This window comes from Chaetodon trifascialis (assembly GCF_039877785.1).
Source record: "Chaetodon trifascialis isolate fChaTrf1 chromosome 24 unlocalized genomic scaffold, fChaTrf1.hap1 SUPER_24_unloc_1, whole genome shotgun sequence".
Taxonomy (NCBI): Eukaryota; Metazoa; Chordata; class Actinopteri; order Chaetodontiformes; family Chaetodontidae; genus Chaetodon; species Chaetodon trifascialis.
In genome coordinates this window covers 1,319,979-1,339,548 of record NW_027255838.1, presented here as the reverse complement: position 1 = coordinate 1,339,548, position 19,570 = coordinate 1,319,979, and the positions used below count along the sequence as shown (strand labels likewise).

Genomic DNA, 19,570 nt, shown 5'->3' with positions numbered 1-19,570 from the left:
AACGGAGACAAGTCAATCAATGGATATACTTTTCTTTGCACACACGGGCCTGATGGAGCAAAGTTCAATGTGCCCCCTAACCAACAGCTTACACGTGCTTCTTTCGGAGAAATTTGTTATCACCAGCATGAGCCATCCTTGCCAAGGCAATATTATTTGTCATAGTCTTTTTGTATGATATCACGTAGACACATATGTTGTTGATTTCCTTTTTTATGCTGTTTTATTGTCTGTTGGGATGCGTGGATTCACCTCTGCCCTTCTTGAGGAGGATACAGAGAGCTCTTATTACCGACGACATACTGCGCTTCTTTTCTGCTCCTGTTCTGCGGGAGCAGCCTCTCATGGTTTCACTTGTGTGTTGCAAGCCCCCTGTTCCGTGGTGCTACTTTCTTCTCAGTGTGGACGGCCATCGCACCGAAGTCGAGAAGAAAAGGCTTACAGCACCAGAAAAGGCTTACAGCACCTGGTATTCCCAGGCGGTCTCCCATCCAAGTACTAACCAGGCCCGACCCTGCTTAGCTTCCGAGATCGGACGAGATCGGGCGTTGTCAGGCTGGTATGGCCGTAAGCCACAAAGGCTGATGCGCACAAGCTTTTTATACATGTGCCCTCGCTATGTACAGTCTGGGGTGTGAGGGCTCGCTCCTTTCACGTCTTTCCAAATGTCGAGGCCGCTTTTATTCTTCACTCCAACAAATCTGATGTCCAACGGAGACAAGTCAATCAATGGATATACTTTTCTTTGCACACACGGGCCTGATGGAGCAAAGTTCAATGTGCCCCCTAACCAACAGCTTACACGTGCTTCTTTCGGAGAAATTTGTTATCACCAGCATGAGCCAACCTTGCCAAGGCAATATTATTTGTCATAGTCTTTTTGTATGATATCACGTAGACACATATGTCGTTGATTTCCTTTTTTATGCTGTTTTATTGTCTGTTGGGATGCGTGGATTCACCTCTGCCCTTCTTGAGGAGGATACAGAGAGCTCTTATTACCGACGACATACTGCGCTTCTTTTCTGCTCCTGTTCTGCGGGAGCAGCCTCTCATGGTTTCACTTGTGTGTTGCAAGCCCCCTGTTCCGTGGTGCTACTTTCTTCTCAGTGTGGACGGCCATCGCACCGAAGTCGAGAAGAAAAGGCTTACAGCACCAGAAAAGGCTTACAGCACCTGGTATTCCCAGACGGTCTCCCATCCAAGTACTAACCAGGCCCGACCCTGCTTAGCTTCCGAGATCGGACGAGATCGGGCGTTGTCAGGCTGGTATGGCCGTAAGCCACAAAGGCTGATGCGCACAAGCTTTTTATACATGTGCCCTCGCTATGTACACTCTGGGGTGTGAGGGCTCGCTCCTTTCACGTCTTTCCAAATGTCGAGGCCGCTTTTATTCTTCACTCCAACAAATCTGATGTCCAACGGAGACAAGTCAATCAATGGATATACTTTTCTTTGCACACACGGGCCTGATGGAGCAAAGTTCAATGTGCCCCCTAACCAACAGCTTACACGTGCTTCTTTCGGAGAAATTTGTTATCACCAGCATGAGCCATCCTTGCCAAGGCAATATTATTTGTCATAGTCTTTTTGTATGATATCACGTAGACACATATGTTGTTGATTTCCTTTTTTATGCTGTTTTATTGTCTGTTGGGATGCGTGGATTCACCTCTGCCCTTCTTGAGGAGGATACAGAGAGCTCTTATTACCGACGACATACTGCGCTTCTTTTCTGCTCCTGTTCTGCGGGAGCAGCCTCTCATGGTTTCACTTGTGTGTTGCAAGCCCCCTGTTCCGTGGTGCTACTTTCTTCTCAGTGTGGACGGCCATCGCACCGAAGTCGAGAAGAAAAGGCTTACAGCACCAGAAAAGGCTTACAGCACCTGGTATTCCCAGGCGGTCTCCCATCCAAGTACTAACCAGGCCCGACCCTGCTTAGCTTCCGAGATCGGACGAGATCGGGCGTTGTCAGGCTGGTATGGCCGTAAGCCACAAAGGCTGATGCGCACAAGCTTTTTATACATGTGCCCTCGCTATGTACAGTCTGGGGTGTGAGGGCTCGCTCCTTTCACGTCTTTCCAAATGTCGAGGCCGCTTTTATTCTTCACTCCAACAAATCTGATGTCCAACGGAGACAAGTCAATCAATGGATATACTTTTCTTTGCACACACGGGCCTGATGGAGCAAAGTTCAATGTGCCCCCTAACCAACAGCTTACACGTGCTTCTTTCGGAGAAATTTGTTATCACCAGCATGAGCCATCCTTGCCAAGGCAATATTATTTGTCATAGTCTTTTTGTATGATATCACGTAGACACATATGTTGTTGATTTCCTTTTTTATGCTGTTTTATTGTCTGTTGGGATGCGTGGATTCACCTCTGCCCTTCTTGAGGAGGATACAGAGAGCTCTTATTACCGACGACATACTGCGCTTCTTTTCTGCTCCTGTTCTGCGGGAGCAGCCTCTCATGGTTTCACTTGTGTGTTGCAAGCCCCCTGTTCCGTGGTGCTACTTTCTTCTCAGTGTGGACGGCCATCGCACCGAAGTCGAGAAGAAAAGGCTTACAGCACCAGAAAAGGCTTACAGCACCTGGTATTCCCAGGCGGTCTCCCATCCAAGTACTAACCAGGCCCGACCCTGCTTAGCTTCCGAGATCGGACGAGATCGGGCGTTGTCAGGCTGGTATGGCCGTAAGCCACAAAGGCTGATGCGCACAAGCTTTTTATACATGTGCCCTCGCTATGTACAGTCTGGGGTGTGAGGGCTCGCTCCTTTCACGTCTTTCCAAATGTCGAGGCCGCTTTTATTCTTCACTCCAACAAATCTGATGTCCAACGGAGACAAGTCAATCAATGGATATACTTTTCTTTGCACACACGGGCCTGATGGAGCAAAGTTCAATGTGCCCCCTAACCAACAGCTTACACGTGCTTCTTTCGGAGAAATTTGTTATCACCAGCATGAGCCAACCTTGCCAAGGCAATATTATTTGTCATAGTCTTTTTGTATGATATCACGTAGACACATATGTCGTTGATTTCCTTTTTTATGCTGTTTTATTGTCTGTTGGGATGCGTGGATTCACCTCTGCCCTTCTTGAGGAGGATACAGAGAGCTCTTATTACCGACGACATACTGCGCTTCTTTTCTGCTCCTGTTCTGCGGGAGCAGCCTCTCATGGTTTCACTTGTGTGTTGCAAGCCCCCTGTTCCGTGGTGCTACTTTCTTCTCAGTGTGGACGGCCATCGCACCGAAGTCGAGAAGAAAAGGCTTACAGCACCTGGTATTCCCAGGCGGTCTCCCATCCAAGTACTAACCAGGCCCGACCCTGCTTAGCTTCCGAGATCGGGCGTTGTCAGGCTGGTATGGCCGTAAGCCACAAAGGCTGATGCGCACAAGCTTTTTATACATGTGCCCTCGCTATGTACAGTCTGGGGTGTGAGGGCTCGCTCCTTTCACGTCTTTCCAAATGTCGAGGCCGCTTTTATTCTTCACTCCAACAAATCTGATTTCCAACGGAGACAAGTCAATCAATGGATATACTTTTCTTTGCACACACGGGCCTGATGGAGCAAAGTTCAATGTGCCCCCTAACCAACAGCTTACACGTGCTTCTTTCGGAGAAATTTGTTATCACCAGCATGAGCCATCCTTGCCAAGGCAATATTATTTGTCATAGTCTTTTTGTATGATATCACGTAGACACATATGTTGTTGATTTCCTTTTTTATGCTGTTTTATTGTCTGTTGGGATGCGTGGATTCACCTCTGCCCTTCTTGAGGAGGATACAGAGAGCTCTTATTACCGACGACATACTGCGCTTCTTTTCTGCTCCTGTTCTGCGGGAGCAGCCTCTCATGGTTTCACTTGTGTGTTGCAAGCCCCCTGTTCCGTGGTGCTACTTTCTTCTCAGTGTGGACGGCCATCGCACCGAAGTCGAGAAGAAAAGGCTTACAGCACCAGAAAAGGCTTACAGCACCTGGTATTCCCAGGCGGTCTCCCATCCAAGTACTAACCAGGCCCGACCCTGCTTAGCTTCCGAGATCGGACGAGATCGGGCGTTGTCAGGCTGGTATGGCCGTAAGCCACAAAGGCTGATGCGCACAAGCTTTTTATACATGTGCCCTCGCTATGTACAGTCTGGGGTGTGAGGGCTCGCTCCTTTCACGTCTTTCCAAATGTCGAGGCCGCTTTTATTCTTCACTCCAACAAATCTGATGTCCAACGGAGACAAGTCAATCAATGGATATACTTTTCTTTGCACACACGGGCCTGATGGAGCAAAGTTCAATGTGCCCCCTAACCAACAGCTTACACGTGCTTCTTTCGGAGAAATTTGTTATCACCAGCATGAGCCATCCTTGCCAAGGCAATATTATTTGTCATAGTCTTTTTGTATGATATCACGTAGACACATATGTTGTTGATTTCCTTTTTTATGCTGTTTTATTGTCTGTTGGGATGCGTGGATTCACCTCTGCCCTTCTTGAGGAGGATACAGAGAGCTCTTATTACCGACGACATACTGCGCTTCTTTTCTGCTCCTGTTCTGCGGGAGCAGCCTCTCATGGTTTCACTTGTGTGTTGCAAGCCCCCTGTTCCGTGGTGCTACTTTCTTCTCAGTGTGGACGGCCATCGCACCGAAGTCGAGAAGAAAAGGCTTACAGCACCAGAAAAGGCTTACAGCACCTGGTATTCCCAGGCGGTCTCCCATCCAAGTACTAACCAGGCCCGACCCTGCTTAGCTTCCGAGATCGGACGAGATCGGGCGTTGTCAGGCTGGTATGGCCGTAAGCCACAAAGGCTGATGCGCACAAGCTTTTTATACATGTGCCCTCGCTATGTACAGTCTGGGGTGTGAGGGCTCGCTCCTTTCACGTCTTTCCAAATGTCGAGGCCGCTTTTATTCTTCACTCCAACAAATCTGATGTCCAACGGAGACAAGTCAATCAATGGATATACTTTTCTTTGCACACACGGGCCTGATGGAGCAAAGTTCAATGTGCCCCCTAACCAACAGCTTACACGTGCTTCTTTCGGAGAAATTTGTTATCACCAGCATGAGCCAACCTTGCCAAGGCAATATTATTTGTCATAGTCTTTTTGTATGATATCACGTAGACACATATGTCGTTGATTTCCTTTTTTATGCTGTTTTATTGTCTGTTGGGATGCGTGGATTCACCTCTGCCCTTCTTGAGGAGGATACAGAGAGCTCTTATTACCGACGACATACTGCGCTTCTTTTCTGCTCCTGTTCTGCGGGAGCAGCCTCTCATGGTTTCACTTGTGTGTTGCAAGCCCCCTGTTCCGTGGTGCTACTTTCTTCTCAGTGTGGACGGCCATCGCACCGAAGTCGAGAAGAAAAGGCTTACAGCACCAGAAAAGGCTTACAGCACCTGGTATTCCCAGGCGGTCTCCCATCCAAGTACTAACCAGGCCCGACCCTGCTTAGCTTCCGAGATCGGATGAGATCGGGCGTTGTCAGGCTGGTATGGCCGTAAGCCACAAAGGCTGATGCGCACAAGCTTTTTATACATGTGCCCTCGCTATGTACAGTCTGGGGTGTGAGGGCTCGCTCCTTTCACGTCTTTCCAAATGTCGAGGCCGCTTTTATTCTTCACTCCAACAAATCTGATGTCCAACGGAGACAAGTCAATCAATGGATATACTTTTCTTTGCACACACGGGCCTGATGGAGCAAAGTTCAATGTGCCCCCTAACCAACAGCTTACACGTGCTTCTTTCGGAGAAATTTGTTATCACCAGCATGAGCCATCCTTGCCAAGGCAATATTATTTGTCATAGTCTTTTTGTATGATATCACGTAGACACATATGTTGTTGATTTCCTTTTTTATGCTGTTTTATTGTCTGTTGGGATGCGTGGATTCACCTCTGCCCTTCTTGAGGAGGATACAGAGAGCTCTTATTACCGACGACATACTGCGCTTCTTTTCTGCTCCTGTTCTGCGGGAGCAGCCTCTCATGGTTTCACTTGTGTGTTGCAAGCCCCCTGTTCCGTGGTGCTACTTTCTTCTCAGTGTGGACGGCCATCGCACCGAAGTCGAGAAGAAAAGGCTTACAGCACCTGGTATTCCCAGGCGGTCTCCCATCCAAGTACTAACCAGGCCCGACCCTGCTTAGCTTCCGAGATCGGACGAGATCGGGCGTTGTCAGGCTGGTATGGCCGTAAGCCACAAAGGCTGATGCGCACAAGCTTTTTATACATGTGCCCTCGCTATGTACACTCTGGGGTGTGAGGGCTCGCTCCTTTCACGTCTTTCCAAATGTCGAGGCCGCTTTTATTCTTCACTCCAACAAATCTGATGTCCAACGGAGACAAGTCAATCAATGGATATACTTTTCTTTGCACACACGGGCCTGATGGAGCAAAGTTCAATGTGCCCCCTAACCAACAGCTTACACGTGCTTCTTTCGGAGAAATTTGTTATCACCAGCATGAGCCATCCTTGCCAAGGCAATATTATTTGTCATAGTCTTTTTGTATGATATCACGTAGACACATATGTTGTTGATTTCCTTTTTTATGCTGTTTTATTGTCTGTTGGGATGCGTGGATTCACCTCTGCCCTTCTTGAGGAGGATACAGAGAGCTCTTATTACCGACGACATACTGCGCTTCTTTTCTGCTCCTGTTCTGCGGGAGCAGCCTCTCATGGTTTCACTTGTGTGTTGCAAGCCCCCTGTTCCGTGGTGCTACTTTCTTCTCAGTGTGGACGGCCATCGCACCGAAGTCGAGAAGAAAAGGCTTACAGCACCAGAAAAGGCTTACAGCACCTGGTATTCCCAGGCGGTCTCCCATCCAAGTACTAACCAGGCCCGACCCTGCTTAGCTTCCGAGATCGGACGAGATCGGGCGTTGTCAGGCTGGTATGGCCGTAAGCCACAAAGGCTGATGCGCACAAGCTTTTTATACATGTGCCCTCGCTATGTACACTCTGGGGTGTGAGGGCTCGCTCCTTTCACGTCTTTCCAAATGTCGAGGCCGCTTTTATTCTTCACTCCAACAAATCTGATGTCCAACGGAGACAAGTCAATCAATGGATATACTTTTCTTTGCACACACGGGCCTGATGGAGCAAAGTTCAATGTGCCCCCTAACCAACAGCTTACACGTGCTTCTTTCGGAGAAATTTGTTATCACCAGCATGAGCCATCCTTGCCAAGGCAATATTATTTGTCATAGTCTTTTTGTATGATATCACGTAGACACATATGTTGTTGATTTCCTTTTTTATGCTGTTTTATTGTCTGTTGGGATGCGTGGATTCACCTCTGCCCTTCTTGAGGAGGATACAGAGAGCTCTTATTACCGACGACATACTGCGCTTCTTTTCTGCTCCTGTTCTGCGGGAGCAGCCTCTCATGGTTTCACTTGTGTGTTGCAAGCCCCCTGTTCCGTGGTGCTACTTTCTTCTCAGTGTGGACGGCCATCGCACCGAAGTCGAGAAGAAAAGGCTTACAGCACCTGGTATTCCCAGGCGGTCTCCCATCCAAGTACTAACCAGGCCCGACCCTGCTTAGCTTCCGAGATCGGGCGTTGTCAGGCTGGTATGGCCGTAAGCCACAAAGGCTGATGCGCACAAGCTTTTTATACATGTGCCCTCGCTATGTACAGTCTGGGGTGTGAGGGCTCGCTCCTTTCACGTCTTTCCAAATGTCGAGGCCGCTTTTATTCTTCACTCCAACAAATCTGATTTCCAACGGAGACAAGTCAATCAATGGATATACTTTTCTTTGCACACACGGGCCTGATGGAGCAAAGTTCAATGTGCCCCCTAACCAACAGCTTACACGTGCTTCTTTCGGAGAAATTTGTTATCACCAGCATGAGCCATCCTTGCCAAGGCAATATTATTTGTCATAGTCTTTTTGTATGATATCACGTAGACACATATGTTGTTGATTTCCTTTTTTATGCTGTTTTATTGTCTGTTGGGATGCGTGGATTCACCTCTGCCCTTCTTGAGGAGGATACAGAGAGCTCTTATTACCGACGACATACTGCGCTTCTTTTCTGCTCCTGTTCTGCGGGAGCAGCCTCTCATGGTTTCACTTGTGTGTTGCAAGCCCCCTGTTCCGTGGTGCTACTTTCTTCTCAGTGTGGACGGCCATCGCACCGAAGTCGAGAAGAAAAGGCTTACAGCACCAGAAAAGGCTTACAGCACCTGGTATTCCCAGGCGGTCTCCCATCCAAGTACTAACCAGGCCCGACCCTGCTTAGCTTCCGAGATCGGACGAGATCGGGCGTTGTCAGGCTGGTATGGCCGTAAGCCACAAAGGCTGATGCGCACAAGCTTTTTATACATGTGCCCTCGCTATGTACAGTCTGGGGTGTGAGGGCTCGCTCCTTTCACGTCTTTCCAAATGTCGAGGCCGCTTTTATTCTTCACTCCAACAAATCTGATGTCCAACGGAGACAAGTCAATCAATGGATATACTTTTCTTTGCACACACGGGCCTGATGGAGCAAAGTTCAATGTGCCCCCTAACCAACAGCTTACACGTGCTTCTTTCGGAGAAATTTGTTATCACCAGCATGAGCCATCCTTGCCAAGGCAATATTATTTGTCATAGTCTTTTTGTATGATATCACGTAGACACATATGTTGTTGATTTCCTTTTTTATGCTGTTTTATTGTCTGTTGGGATGCGTGGATTCACCTCTGCCCTTCTTGAGGAGGATACAGAGAGCTCTTATTACCGACGACATACTGCGCTTCTTTTCTGCTCCTGTTCTGCGGGAGCAGCCTCTCATGGTTTCACTTGTGTGTTGCAAGCCCCCTGTTCCGTGGTGCTACTTTCTTCTCAGTGTGGACGGCCATCGCACCGAAGTCGAGAAGAAAAGGCTTACAGCACCAGAAAAGGCTTACAGCACCTGGTATTCCCAGGCGGTCTCCCATCCAAGTACTAACCAGGCCCGACCCTGCTTAGCTTCCGAGATCGGACGAGATCGGGCGTTGTCAGGCTGGTATGGCCGTAAGCCACAAAGGCTGATGCGCACAAGCTTTTTATACATGTGCCCTCGCTATGTACAGTCTGGGGTGTGAGGGCTCGCTCCTTTCACGTCTTTCCAAATGTCGAGGCCGCTTTTATTCTTCACTCCAACAAATCTGATGTCCAACGGAGACAAGTCAATCAATGGATATACTTTTCTTTGCACACACGGGCCTGATGGAGCAAAGTTCAATGTGCCCCCTAACCAACAGCTTACACGTGCTTCTTTCGGAGAAATTTGTTATCACCAGCATGAGCCAACCTTGCCAAGGCAATATTATTTGTCATAGTCTTTTTGTATGATATCACGTAGACACATATGTCGTTGATTTCCTTTTTTATGCTGTTTTATTGTCTGTTGGGATGCGTGGATTCACCTCTGCCCTTCTTGAGGAGGATACAGAGAGCTCTTATTACCGACGACATACTGCGCTTCTTTTCTGCTCCTGTTCTGCGGGAGCAGCCTCTCATGGTTTCACTTGTGTGTTGCAAGCCCCCTGTTCCGTGGTGCTACTTTCTTCTCAGTGTGGACGGCCATCGCACCGAAGTCGAGAAGAAAAGGCTTACAGCACCAGAAAAGGCTTACAGCACCTGGTATTCCCAGGCGGTCTCCCATCCAAGTACTAACCAGGCCCGACCCTGCTTAGCTTCCGAGATCGGATGAGATCGGGCGTTGTCAGGCTGGTATGGCCGTAAGCCACAAAGGCTGATGCGCACAAGCTTTTTATACATGTGCCCTCGCTATGTACAGTCTGGGGTGTGAGGGCTCGCTCCTTTCACGTCTTTCCAAATGTCGAGGCCGCTTTTATTCTTCACTCCAACAAATCTGATGTCCAACGGAGACAAGTCAATCAATGGATATACTTTTCTTTGCACACACGGGCCTGATGGAGCAAAGTTCAATGTGCCCCCTAACCAACAGCTTACACGTGCTTCTTTCGGAGAAATTTGTTATCACCAGCATGAGCCATCCTTGCCAAGGCAATATTATTTGTCATAGTCTTTTTGTATGATATCACGTAGACACATATGTTGTTGATTTCCTTTTTTATGCTGTTTTATTGTCTGTTGGGATGCGTGGATTCACCTCTGCCCTTCTTGAGGAGGATACAGAGAGCTCTTATTACCGACGACATACTGCGCTTCTTTTCTGCTCCTGTTCTGCGGGAGCAGCCTCTCATGGTTTCACTTGTGTGTTGCAAGCCCCCTGTTCCGTGGTGCTACTTTCTTCTCAGTGTGGACGGCCATCGCACCGAAGTCGAGAAGAAAAGGCTTACAGCACCTGGTATTCCCAGGCGGTCTCCCATCCAAGTACTAACCAGGCCCGACCCTGCTTAGCTTCCGAGATCGGACGAGATCGGGCGTTGTCAGGCTGGTATGGCCGTAAGCCACAAAGGCTGATGCGCACAAGCTTTTTATACATGTGCCCTCGCTATGTACACTCTGGGGTGTGAGGGCTCGCTCCTTTCACGTCTTTCCAAATGTCGAGGCCGCTTTTATTCTTCACTCCAACAAATCTGATGTCCAACGGAGACAAGTCAATCAATGGATATACTTTTCTTTGCACACACGGGCCTGATGGAGCAAAGTTCAATGTGCCCCCTAACCAACAGCTTACACGTGCTTCTTTCGGAGAAATTTGTTATCACCAGCATGAGCCATCCTTGCCAAGGCAATATTATTTGTCATAGTCTTTTTGTATGATATCACGTAGACACATATGTTGTTGATTTCCTTTTTTATGCTGTTTTATTGTCTGTTGGGATGCGTGGATTCACCTCTGCCCTTCTTGAGGAGGATACAGAGAGCTCTTATTACCGACGACATACTGCGCTTCTTTTCTGCTCCTGTTCTGCGGGAGCAGCCTCTCATGGTTTCACTTGTGTGTTGCAAGCCCCCTGTTCCGTGGTGCTACTTTCTTCTCAGTGTGGACGGCCATCGCACCGAAGTCGAGAAGAAAAGGCTTACAGCACCAGAAAAGGCTTACAGCACCTGGTATTCCCAGGCGGTCTCCCATCCAAGTACTAACCAGGCCCGACCCTGCTTAGCTTCCGAGATCGGACGAGATCGGGCGTTGTCAGGCTGGTATGGCCGTAAGCCACAAAGGCTGATGCGCACAAGCTTTTTATACATGTGCCCTCGCTATGTACACTCTGGGGTGTGAGGGCTCGCTCCTTTCACGTCTTTCCAAATGTCGAGGCCGCTTTTATTCTTCACTCCAACAAATCTGATGTCCAACGGAGACAAGTCAATCAATGGATATACTTTTCTTTGCACACACGGGCCTGATGGAGCAAAGTTCAATGTGCCCCCTAACCAACAGCTTACACGTGCTTCTTTCGGAGAAATTTGTTATCACCAGCATGAGCCATCCTTGCCAAGGCAATATTATTTGTCATAGTCTTTTTGTATGATATCACGTAGACACATATGTTGTTGATTTCCTTTTTTATGCTGTTTTATTGTCTGTTGGGATGCGTGGATTCACCTCTGCCCTTCTTGAGGAGGATACAGAGAGCTCTTATTACCGACGACATACTGCGCTTCTTTTCTGCTCCTGTTCTGCGGGAGCAGCCTCTCATGGTTTCACTTGTGTGTTGCAAGCCCCCTGTTCCGTGGTGCTACTTTCTTCTCAGTGTGGACGGCCATCGCACCGAAGTCGAGAAGAAAAGGCTTACAGCACCAGAAAAGGCTTACAGCACCTGGTATTCCCAGGCGGTCTCCCATCCAAGTACTAACCAGGCCCGACCCTGCTTAGCTTCCGAGATCGGACGAGATCGGGCGTTGTCAGGCTGGTATGGCCGTAAGCCACAAAGGCTGATGCGCACAAGCTTTTTATACATGTGCCCTCGCTATGTACAGTCTGGGGTGTGAGGGCTCGCTCCTTTCACGTCTTTCCAAATGTCGAGGCCGCTTTTATTCTTCACTCCAACAAATCTGATGTCCAACGGAGACAAGTCAATCAATGGATATACTTTTCTTTGCACACACGGGCCTGATGGAGCAAAGTTCAATGTGCCCCCTAACCAACAGCTTACACGTGCTTCTTTCGGAGAAATTTGTTATCACCAGCATGAGCCATCCTTGCCAAGGCAATATTATTTGTCATAGTCTTTTTGTATGATATCACGTAGACACATATGTTGTTGATTTCCTTTTTTATGCTGTTTTATTGTCTGTTGGGATGCGTGGATTCACCTCTGCCCTTCTTGAGGAGGATACAGAGAGCTCTTATTACCGACGACATACTGCGCTTCTTTTCTGCTCCTGTTCTGCGGGAGCAGCCTCTCATGGTTTCACTTGTGTGTTGCAAGCCCCCTGTTCCGTGGTGCTACTTTCTTCTCAGTGTGGACGGCCATCGCACCGAAGTCGAGAAGAAAAGGCTTACAGCACCTGGTATTCCCAGGCGGTCTCCCATCCAAGTACTAACCAGGCCCGACCCTGCTTAGCTTCCGAGATCGGACGAGATCGGGCGTTGTCAGGCTGGTATGGCCGTAAGCCACAAAGGCTGATGCGCACAAGCTTTTTATACATGTGCCCTCGCTATGTACAGTCTGGGGTGTGAGGGCTCGCTCCTTTCACGTCTTTCCAAATGTCGAGGCCGCTTTTATTCTTCACTCCAACAAATCTGATTTCCAACGGAGACAAGTCAATCAATGGATATACTTTTCTTTGCACACACGGGCCTGATGGAGCAAAGTTCAATGTGCCCCCTAACCAACAGCTTACACGTGCTTCTTTCGGAGAAATTTGTTATCACCAGCATGAGCCATCCTTGCCAAGGCAATATTATTTGTCATAGTCTTTTTGTATGATATCACGTAGACACATATGTTGTTGATTTCCTTTTTTATGCTGTTTTATTGTCTGTTGGGATGCGTGGATTCACCTCTGCCCTTCTTGAGGAGGATACAGAGAGCTCTTATTACCGACGACATACTGCGCTTCTTTTCTGCTCCTGTTCTGCGGGAGCAGCCTCTCATGGTTTCACTTGTGTGTTGCAAGCCCCCTGTTCCGTGGTGCTACTTTCTTCTCAGTGTGGACGGCCATCGCACCGAAGTCGAGAAGAAAAGGCTTACAGCACCAGAAAAGGCTTACAGCACCTGGTATTCCCAGGCGGTCTCCCATCCAAGTACTAACCAGGCCCGACCCTGCTTAGCTTCCGAGATCGGGCGTTGTCAGGCTGGTATGGCCGTAAGCCACAAAGGCTGATGCGCACAAGCTTTTTATACATGTGCCCTCGCTATGTACAGTCTGGGGTGTGAGGGCTCGCTCCTTTCACGTCTTTCCAAATGTCGAGGCCGCTTTTATTCTTCACTCCAACAAATCTGATGTCCAACGGAGACAAGTCAATCAATGGATATACTTTTCTTTGCACACACGGGCCTGATGGAGCAAAGTTCAATGTGCCCCCTAACCAACAGCTTACACGTGCTTCTTTCGGAGAAATTTGTTATCACCAGCATGAGCCATCCTTGCCAAGGCAATATTATTTGTCATAGTCTTTTTGTATGATATCACGTAGACACATATGTTGTTGATTTCCTTTTTTATGCTGTTTTATTGTCTGTTGGGATGCGTGGATTCACCTCTGCCCTTCTTGAGGAGGATACAGAGAGCTCTTATTACCGACGACATACTGCGCTTCTTTTCTGCTCCTGTTCTGCGGGAGCAGCCTCTCATGGTTTCACTTGTGTGTTGCAAGCCCCCTGTTCCGTGGTGCTACTTTCTTCTCAGTGTGGACGGCCATCGCACCGAAGTCGAGAAGAAAAGGCTTACAGCACCAGAAAAGGCTTACAGCACCTGGTATTCCCAGGCGGTCTCCCATCCAAGTACTAACCAGGCCCGACCCTGCTTAGCTTCCGAGATCGGACGAGATCGGGCGTTGTCAGGCTGGTATGGCCGTAAGCCACAAAGGCTGATGCGCACAAGCTTTTTATACATGTGCCCTCGCTATGTACAGTCTGGGGTGTGAGGGCTCGCTCCTTTCACGTCTTTCCAAATGTCGAGGCCGCTTTTATTCTTCACTCCAACAAATCTGATGTCCAACGGAGACAAGTCAATCAATGGATATACTTTTCTTTGCACACACGGGCCTGATGGAGCAAAGTTCAATGTGCCCCCTAACCAACAGCTTACACGTGCTTCTTTCGGAGAAATTTGTTATCACCAGCATGAGCCATCCTTGCCAAGGCAATATTATTTGTCATAGTCTTTTTGTATGATATCACGTAGACACATATGTTGTTGATTTCCTTTTTTATGCTGTTTTATTGTCTGTTGGGATGCGTGGATTCACCTCTGCCCTTCTTGAGGAGGATACAGAGAGCTCTTATTACCGACGACATACTGCGCTTCTTTTCTGCTCCTGTTCTGCGGGAGCAGCCTCTCATGGTTTCACTTGTGTGTTGCAAGCCCCCTGTTCCGTGGTGCTACTTTCTTCTCAGTGTGGACGGCCATCGCACCGAAGTCGAGAAGAAAAGGCTTACAGCACCTGGTATTCCCAGGCGGTCTCCCATCCAAGTACTAACCAGGCCCGACCCTGCTTAGCTTCCGAGATCGGGCGTTGTCAGGCTGGTATGGCCGTAAGCCACAAAGGGTGATGCGCACAAGCTTTTTATACATGTGCCCTCACTATGTACACTCTGGGGTGTGAGGGCTCGCTCCTTTCACGTCTTTCCAAATGTCGAGGCCGCTTTTATTCTTCACTCCAACAAATCTGATTTCCAACGGAGACAAGTCAATCAATGGATATACTTTTCTTTGCACACACGGGCCTGATGGAGCAAAGTTCAATGTGCCCCCTAACCAACAGCTTACACGTGCTTCTTTCGGAGAAATTTGTTATCACCAGCATGAGCCATCCTTGCCAAGGCAATATTATTTGTCATAGTCTTTTTGTATGATATCACGTAGACACATATGTTGTTGATTTCCTTTTTTATGCTGTTTTATTGTCTGTTGGGATGCGTGGATTCACCTCTGCCCTTCTTGAGGAGGATACAGAGAGCTCTTATTACCGACGACATACTGCGCTTCTTTTCTGCTCCTGTTCTGCGGGAGCAGCCTCTCATGGTTTCACTTGTGTGTTGCAAGCCCCCTGTTCCGTGGTGCTACTTTCTTCTCAGTGTGGACGGCCATCGCACCGAAGTCGAGAAGAAAAGGCTTACAGCACCTGGTATTCCCAGGCGGTCTCCCATCCAAGTACTAACCAGGCCCGACCCTGCTTAGCTTCCGAGATCGGACGAGATCAGGCGTTGTCAGGCTGGTATGGCCGTAAGCCGCAAAGGCTGATGCGCACAAGCTTTTTATACATGTGCCCTCGCTATGTACACTCTGGGGTGTGAGGGCTCGCTCCTTTCACGTCTTTCCAAATGTCGAGGCCGCTTTTATTCTTCACTCCAACAAATCTGATTTCCAACGGAGACAAGTCAATCAATGGATATACTTTTCTTTGCACACACGGGCCTGATGGAGCAAAGTTCAATGTGCCCCCTAACCAACAGCTTACACGTGCTTCTTTCGGAGAAATTTGTTATCACCAGCATGAGCCATCCTTGCCAAGGCAATATTATTTGTCATAGTCTTTTTGTATGATATCACGTAGACACATATGTTGTTGATTTCCTTTTTTATGCTGTTTTATTGTCTGTTGGGATGCGTGGATTCACCTCTGCCCTTCTTGAGGAGGATACAGAGAGCTCTTATTACCGACGACATACTGCGCTTCTTTTCTGCTCCTGTTCTGCGGGAGCAGCCTCTCATGGTTTCACTTGTGTGTTGCAAGCCCCCTGTTCCGTGGTGCTACTTTCTTCTCAGTGTGGACGGCCATCGCACCGAAGTCGAGAAGAAAAGGCTTACAGCACCAGAAAAGGCTTACAGCACCTGGTATTCCCAGGCGGTCTCCCATCCAAGTACTAACCAGGCCCGACCCTGCTTAGCTTCCGAGATCGGGCGTTGTCAGGCTGGTATGGCCGTAAGCCACAAAGGCTGATGCGCACAAGCTTTTTATACATGTGCCCTCGCTATGTACAGTCTGGGGTGTGAGGGCTCGCTCCTTTCACGTCTTTCCAAATGTCGAGGCCGCTTTTATTCTTCACTCCAACAAATCTGATGTCCAACGGAGACAAGTCAATCAATGGATATACTTTTCTTTGCACACACGGGCCTGATGGAGCAAAGTTCAATGTGCCCCCTAACCAACAGCTTACACGTGCTTCTTTCGGAGAAATTTGTTATCACCAGCATGAGCCATCCTTGCCAAGGCAATATTATTTGTCATAGTCTTTTTGTATGATATCACGTAGACACATATGTTGTTGATTTCCTTTTTTATGCTGTTTTATTGTCTGTTGGGATGCGTGGATTCACCTCTGCCCTTCTTGAGGAGGATACAGAGAGCTCTTATTACCGACGACATACTGCGCTTCTTTTCTGCTCCTGTTCTGCGGGAGCAGCCTCTCATGGTTTCACTTGTGTGTTGCAAGCCCCCTGTTCCGTGGTGCTACTTTCTTCTCAGTGTGGACGGCCATCGCACCGAAGTCGAGAAGAAAAGGCTTACAGCACCAGAAAAGGCTTACAGCACCTGGTATTCCCAGGCGGTCTCCCATCCAAGTACTAACCAGGCCCGACCCTGCTTAGCTTCCGAGATCGGACGAGATCGGGCGTTGTCAGGCTGGTATGGCCGTAAGCCACAAAGGCTGATGCGCACAAGCTTTTTATACATGTGCCCTCGCTATGTACAGTCTGGGGTGTGAGGGCTCGCTCCTTTCACGTCTTTCCAAATGTCGAGGCCGCTTTTATTCTTCACTCCAACAAATCTGATGTCCAACGGAGACAAGTCAATCAATGGATATACTTTTCTTTGCACACACGGGCCTGATGGAGCAAAGTTCAATGTGCCCCCTAACCAACAGCTTACACGTGCTTCTTTCGGAGAAATTTGTTATCACCAGCATGAGCCATCCTTGCCAAGGCAATATTATTTGTCATAGTCTTTTTGTATGATATCACGTAGACACATATGTTGTTGATTTCCTTTTTTATGCTGTTTTATTGTCTGTTGGGATGCGTGGATTCACCTCTGCCCTTCTTGAGGAGGATACAGAGAGCTCTTATTACCGACGACATACTGCGCTTCTTTTCTGCTCCTGTTCTGCGGGAGCAGCCTCTCATGGTTTCACTTGTGTGTTGCAAGCCCCCTGTTCCGTGGTGCTACTTTCTTCTCAGTGTGGACGGCCATCGCACCGAAGTCGAGAAGAAAAGGCTTACAGCACCTGGTATTCCCAGGCGGTCTCCCATCCAAGTACTAACCAGGCCCGACCCTGCTTAGCTTCCGAGATCGGACGAGATCGGGCGTTGTCAGGCTGGTATGGCCGTAAGCCACAAAGGCTGATGCGCACAAGCTTTTTATACATGTGCCCTCGCTATGTACAGTCTGGGGTGTGAGGGCTCGCTCCTCTCACGTCTTTCCAAATGTCGAGGCCGCTTTTATTCTTCACTCCAACAAATCTGATTTCCAACGGAGACAAGTCAATCAATGGATATACTTTTCTTTGCACACACGGGCCTGATTGAGCAAAGTTCAATGTGCCCCCTAACCAACAGCTTACACGTGCTTCTTTCGGAGAAATTTGTTATCACCAGCATGAGCCATCCTTGCCAAGGCAATATTATTTGTCATAGTCTTTTTGTATGATATCACGTAGACACATATATTGTTGATTTCCTTTTTTATGCTGTTTTATCGTCTGTTGGGATGCGTGGATTCCCTTCTGCCCTTCTTGAGGAGGATACAGAGAGCTCTTATTACCGACGACATACTGCGCTTCTTTTCTGCTCCTGTTCTGCGGGAGCAGCCTCTCATGGTTTCACTTGTGTGTTGCAAGCCCCCTGTTCCGTGGTGCTTTCTTCTCAGTGTGGACGGCCATCGCACCGAAGTCGAGAAGAAAAGGCTTACAGCACCTGGTATTCCCAGGCGGTCTCCCATCCAAGTACTAACCAGGCCCGACCCTGCTTAGCTTCCGAGATCGGACGAGATCGGGCGTTGTCAGGCTGGTATGGCCGTAAGCCACAAAGGCTGATGCGCACAAGCTTTTTATACATGTGCCCTCACTATGTACACTCTGGGGTGTGAGGGCTCGCTCCTTTCACGTCTTTCCAAATGTCGAGGCCGCTTTTATTCTTCACTCCAACAAATCTGATTTCCAACGGAGACAAGTCAATCAATGGATATACTTTTCTTTGCACACACGGGCCTGATGGAGCAAAGTTCAATGTGCCCCCTAACCAACAGCTTACACGTGCTTCTTTCGGAGAAATTTGTTATCACCAGCATGAGCCATCCTTGCCAAGGCAATATTATTTGTCATAGTCTTTTTGTATGATATCACGTAGACACATATGTTGTTGATTTCCTTTTTTATGCTGTTTTATTGTCTGTTGGGATGCGTGGATTCACCTCTGCCCTTCTTGAGGAGGATACAGAGAGCTCTTATTACCGACGACATACTGCGCTTCTTTTCTGCTCCTGTTCTGCGGGAGCAGCCTCTCATGGTTTCACTTGTGTGTTGCAAGCCCCCTGTTCCGTGGTGCTACTTTCTTCTCAGTGTGGACGGCCATCGCACCGAAGTCGAGAAGAAAAGGCTTACAGCACCTGGTATTCCCAGGCGGTCTCCCATCCAAGTACTAACCAGGCCCGACCCTGCTTAGCTTCCGAGATCGGACGAGATCAGGCGTTGTCAGGCTGGTATGGCCGTAAGCCGCAAAGGCTGATGCGCACAAGCTTTTTATACATGTGCCCTCGCTATGTACACTCTGGGGTGTGAGGGCTCGCTCCTTTCACGTCTTTCCAAATGTCGAGGCCGCTTTTATTCTTCACTCCAACAAATCTGATTTCCAACGGAGACAAGTCAATCAATGGATATACTTTTCTTTGCACACACGGGCCTGATGGAGCAAAGTTCAATGTGCCCCCTAACCAACAGCTTACACGTGCTTCTTTCGGAGAAATTTGTTATCACCAGCATGAGCCATCCTTGCCAAGGCAATATTATTTGTCATAGTCTTTTTGTATGATATCACGTAGACACATATGTTGTTGATTTCCTTTTTTATGCTGTTTTATTGTCTGTTGGGATGCGTGGATTCACCTCTGCCCTTCTTGAGGAGGATACAGAGAGCTCTTATTACCGACGACATACTGCGCTTCTTTTCTGCTCCTGTTCTGCGGGAGCAGCCTCTCATGGTTTCACTTGTGTGTTGCAAGCCCCCTGTTCCGTGGTGCTACTTTCTTCTCAGTGTGGACGGCCATCGCACCGAAGTCGAGAAGAAAAGGCTTACAGCACCAGAAAAGGCTTACAGCACCTGGTATTCCCAGGCGGTCTCCCATCCAAGTACTAACCAGGCCCGACCCTGCTTAGCTTCCGAGATCGGACGAGATCGGGCGTTGTCAGGCTGGTATGGCCGTAAGCCACAAAGGCTGATGCGCACAAGCTTTTTATACATGTGCCCTCGCTATGTACACTCTGGGGTGTGAGGGCT

The 19,570-nt window shown here is 48.5% G+C and overlaps 23 non-coding genes and 5 pseudogenes across 23 annotated transcripts; all 28 read right to left on the bottom strand.

The window, feature by feature from the left end:
* Positions 1 to 454: 454 nt before the first annotated feature.
* LOC139328240 (5S ribosomal RNA) lies at positions 455 to 573 on the bottom strand. Its single transcript, XR_011601828.1, has one exon. It is a non-coding gene; the product is annotated as a 5S ribosomal RNA (ribosomal RNA).
* A 591-nt stretch (positions 574 to 1,164) lies between these two features.
* Positions 1,165 to 1,283, bottom strand: LOC139328294 (5S ribosomal RNA). Its single transcript, XR_011601878.1, has one exon. It is a non-coding gene; the product is annotated as a 5S ribosomal RNA (ribosomal RNA).
* Positions 1,284 to 1,874: 591 nt separating this feature from the next.
* LOC139328239 (5S ribosomal RNA) lies at positions 1,875 to 1,993 on the bottom strand. The gene has a single exon (XR_011601827.1). It is a non-coding gene; the product is annotated as a 5S ribosomal RNA (ribosomal RNA).
* Positions 1,994 to 2,584: 591 nt separating this feature from the next.
* Positions 2,585 to 2,703, bottom strand: LOC139328238 (5S ribosomal RNA). The gene has a single exon (XR_011601826.1). It is a non-coding gene; the product is annotated as a 5S ribosomal RNA (ribosomal RNA).
* Positions 2,704 to 3,275: 572 nt separating this feature from the next.
* Positions 3,276 to 3,384, bottom strand: LOC139328391 (5S ribosomal RNA; annotated as a pseudogene).
* Positions 3,385 to 3,975: 591 nt separating this feature from the next.
* On the bottom strand, positions 3,976 to 4,094 carry LOC139328236 (5S ribosomal RNA). The gene has a single exon (XR_011601824.1). It is a non-coding gene; the product is annotated as a 5S ribosomal RNA (ribosomal RNA).
* Positions 4,095 to 4,685: 591 nt separating this feature from the next.
* LOC139328235 (5S ribosomal RNA) lies at positions 4,686 to 4,804 on the bottom strand. Its single transcript, XR_011601823.1, has one exon. It is a non-coding gene; the product is annotated as a 5S ribosomal RNA (ribosomal RNA).
* Positions 4,805 to 5,395: 591 nt separating this feature from the next.
* Positions 5,396 to 5,514, bottom strand: LOC139328335 (5S ribosomal RNA). The gene has a single exon (XR_011601919.1). It is a non-coding gene; the product is annotated as a 5S ribosomal RNA (ribosomal RNA).
* Positions 5,515 to 6,086: 572 nt separating this feature from the next.
* Positions 6,087 to 6,205, bottom strand: LOC139328234 (5S ribosomal RNA). The gene has a single exon (XR_011601822.1). It is a non-coding gene; the product is annotated as a 5S ribosomal RNA (ribosomal RNA).
* A 591-nt stretch (positions 6,206 to 6,796) lies between these two features.
* LOC139328233 (5S ribosomal RNA) lies at positions 6,797 to 6,915 on the bottom strand. Its single transcript, XR_011601821.1, has one exon. It is a non-coding gene; the product is annotated as a 5S ribosomal RNA (ribosomal RNA).
* Positions 6,916 to 7,487: 572 nt separating this feature from the next.
* On the bottom strand, positions 7,488 to 7,596 carry LOC139328390 (5S ribosomal RNA; annotated as a pseudogene).
* A 591-nt stretch (positions 7,597 to 8,187) lies between these two features.
* On the bottom strand, positions 8,188 to 8,306 carry LOC139328232 (5S ribosomal RNA). The gene has a single exon (XR_011601820.1). It is a non-coding gene; the product is annotated as a 5S ribosomal RNA (ribosomal RNA).
* Positions 8,307 to 8,897: 591 nt separating this feature from the next.
* Positions 8,898 to 9,016, bottom strand: LOC139328231 (5S ribosomal RNA). The gene has a single exon (XR_011601819.1). It is a non-coding gene; the product is annotated as a 5S ribosomal RNA (ribosomal RNA).
* Positions 9,017 to 9,607: 591 nt separating this feature from the next.
* On the bottom strand, positions 9,608 to 9,726 carry LOC139328219 (5S ribosomal RNA). The gene has a single exon (XR_011601808.1). It is a non-coding gene; the product is annotated as a 5S ribosomal RNA (ribosomal RNA).
* A 572-nt stretch (positions 9,727 to 10,298) lies between these two features.
* LOC139328230 (5S ribosomal RNA) lies at positions 10,299 to 10,417 on the bottom strand. The gene has a single exon (XR_011601818.1). It is a non-coding gene; the product is annotated as a 5S ribosomal RNA (ribosomal RNA).
* Positions 10,418 to 11,008: 591 nt separating this feature from the next.
* Positions 11,009 to 11,127, bottom strand: LOC139328229 (5S ribosomal RNA). Its single transcript, XR_011601817.1, has one exon. It is a non-coding gene; the product is annotated as a 5S ribosomal RNA (ribosomal RNA).
* A 591-nt stretch (positions 11,128 to 11,718) lies between these two features.
* Positions 11,719 to 11,837, bottom strand: LOC139328228 (5S ribosomal RNA). Its single transcript, XR_011601816.1, has one exon. It is a non-coding gene; the product is annotated as a 5S ribosomal RNA (ribosomal RNA).
* Positions 11,838 to 12,409: 572 nt separating this feature from the next.
* Positions 12,410 to 12,528, bottom strand: LOC139328227 (5S ribosomal RNA). The gene has a single exon (XR_011601815.1). It is a non-coding gene; the product is annotated as a 5S ribosomal RNA (ribosomal RNA).
* Positions 12,529 to 13,119: 591 nt separating this feature from the next.
* On the bottom strand, positions 13,120 to 13,228 carry LOC139328389 (5S ribosomal RNA; annotated as a pseudogene).
* Positions 13,229 to 13,819: 591 nt separating this feature from the next.
* Positions 13,820 to 13,938, bottom strand: LOC139328224 (5S ribosomal RNA). Its single transcript, XR_011601813.1, has one exon. It is a non-coding gene; the product is annotated as a 5S ribosomal RNA (ribosomal RNA).
* Positions 13,939 to 14,510: 572 nt separating this feature from the next.
* On the bottom strand, positions 14,511 to 14,619 carry LOC139328388 (5S ribosomal RNA; annotated as a pseudogene).
* A 572-nt stretch (positions 14,620 to 15,191) lies between these two features.
* LOC139328311 (5S ribosomal RNA) lies at positions 15,192 to 15,310 on the bottom strand. The gene has a single exon (XR_011601895.1). It is a non-coding gene; the product is annotated as a 5S ribosomal RNA (ribosomal RNA).
* A 591-nt stretch (positions 15,311 to 15,901) lies between these two features.
* On the bottom strand, positions 15,902 to 16,010 carry LOC139328387 (5S ribosomal RNA; annotated as a pseudogene).
* Positions 16,011 to 16,601: 591 nt separating this feature from the next.
* LOC139328223 (5S ribosomal RNA) lies at positions 16,602 to 16,720 on the bottom strand. Its single transcript, XR_011601812.1, has one exon. It is a non-coding gene; the product is annotated as a 5S ribosomal RNA (ribosomal RNA).
* Positions 16,721 to 17,292: 572 nt separating this feature from the next.
* On the bottom strand, positions 17,293 to 17,411 carry LOC139328222 (5S ribosomal RNA). Its single transcript, XR_011601811.1, has one exon. It is a non-coding gene; the product is annotated as a 5S ribosomal RNA (ribosomal RNA).
* Positions 17,412 to 17,980: 569 nt separating this feature from the next.
* Positions 17,981 to 18,099, bottom strand: LOC139328221 (5S ribosomal RNA). Its single transcript, XR_011601810.1, has one exon. It is a non-coding gene; the product is annotated as a 5S ribosomal RNA (ribosomal RNA).
* Positions 18,100 to 18,671: 572 nt separating this feature from the next.
* LOC139328310 (5S ribosomal RNA) lies at positions 18,672 to 18,790 on the bottom strand. Its single transcript, XR_011601894.1, has one exon. It is a non-coding gene; the product is annotated as a 5S ribosomal RNA (ribosomal RNA).
* Positions 18,791 to 19,381: 591 nt separating this feature from the next.
* Positions 19,382 to 19,500, bottom strand: LOC139328220 (5S ribosomal RNA). The gene has a single exon (XR_011601809.1). It is a non-coding gene; the product is annotated as a 5S ribosomal RNA (ribosomal RNA).
* Between the last annotated feature and the right edge of the window lie 70 nt (positions 19,501 to 19,570).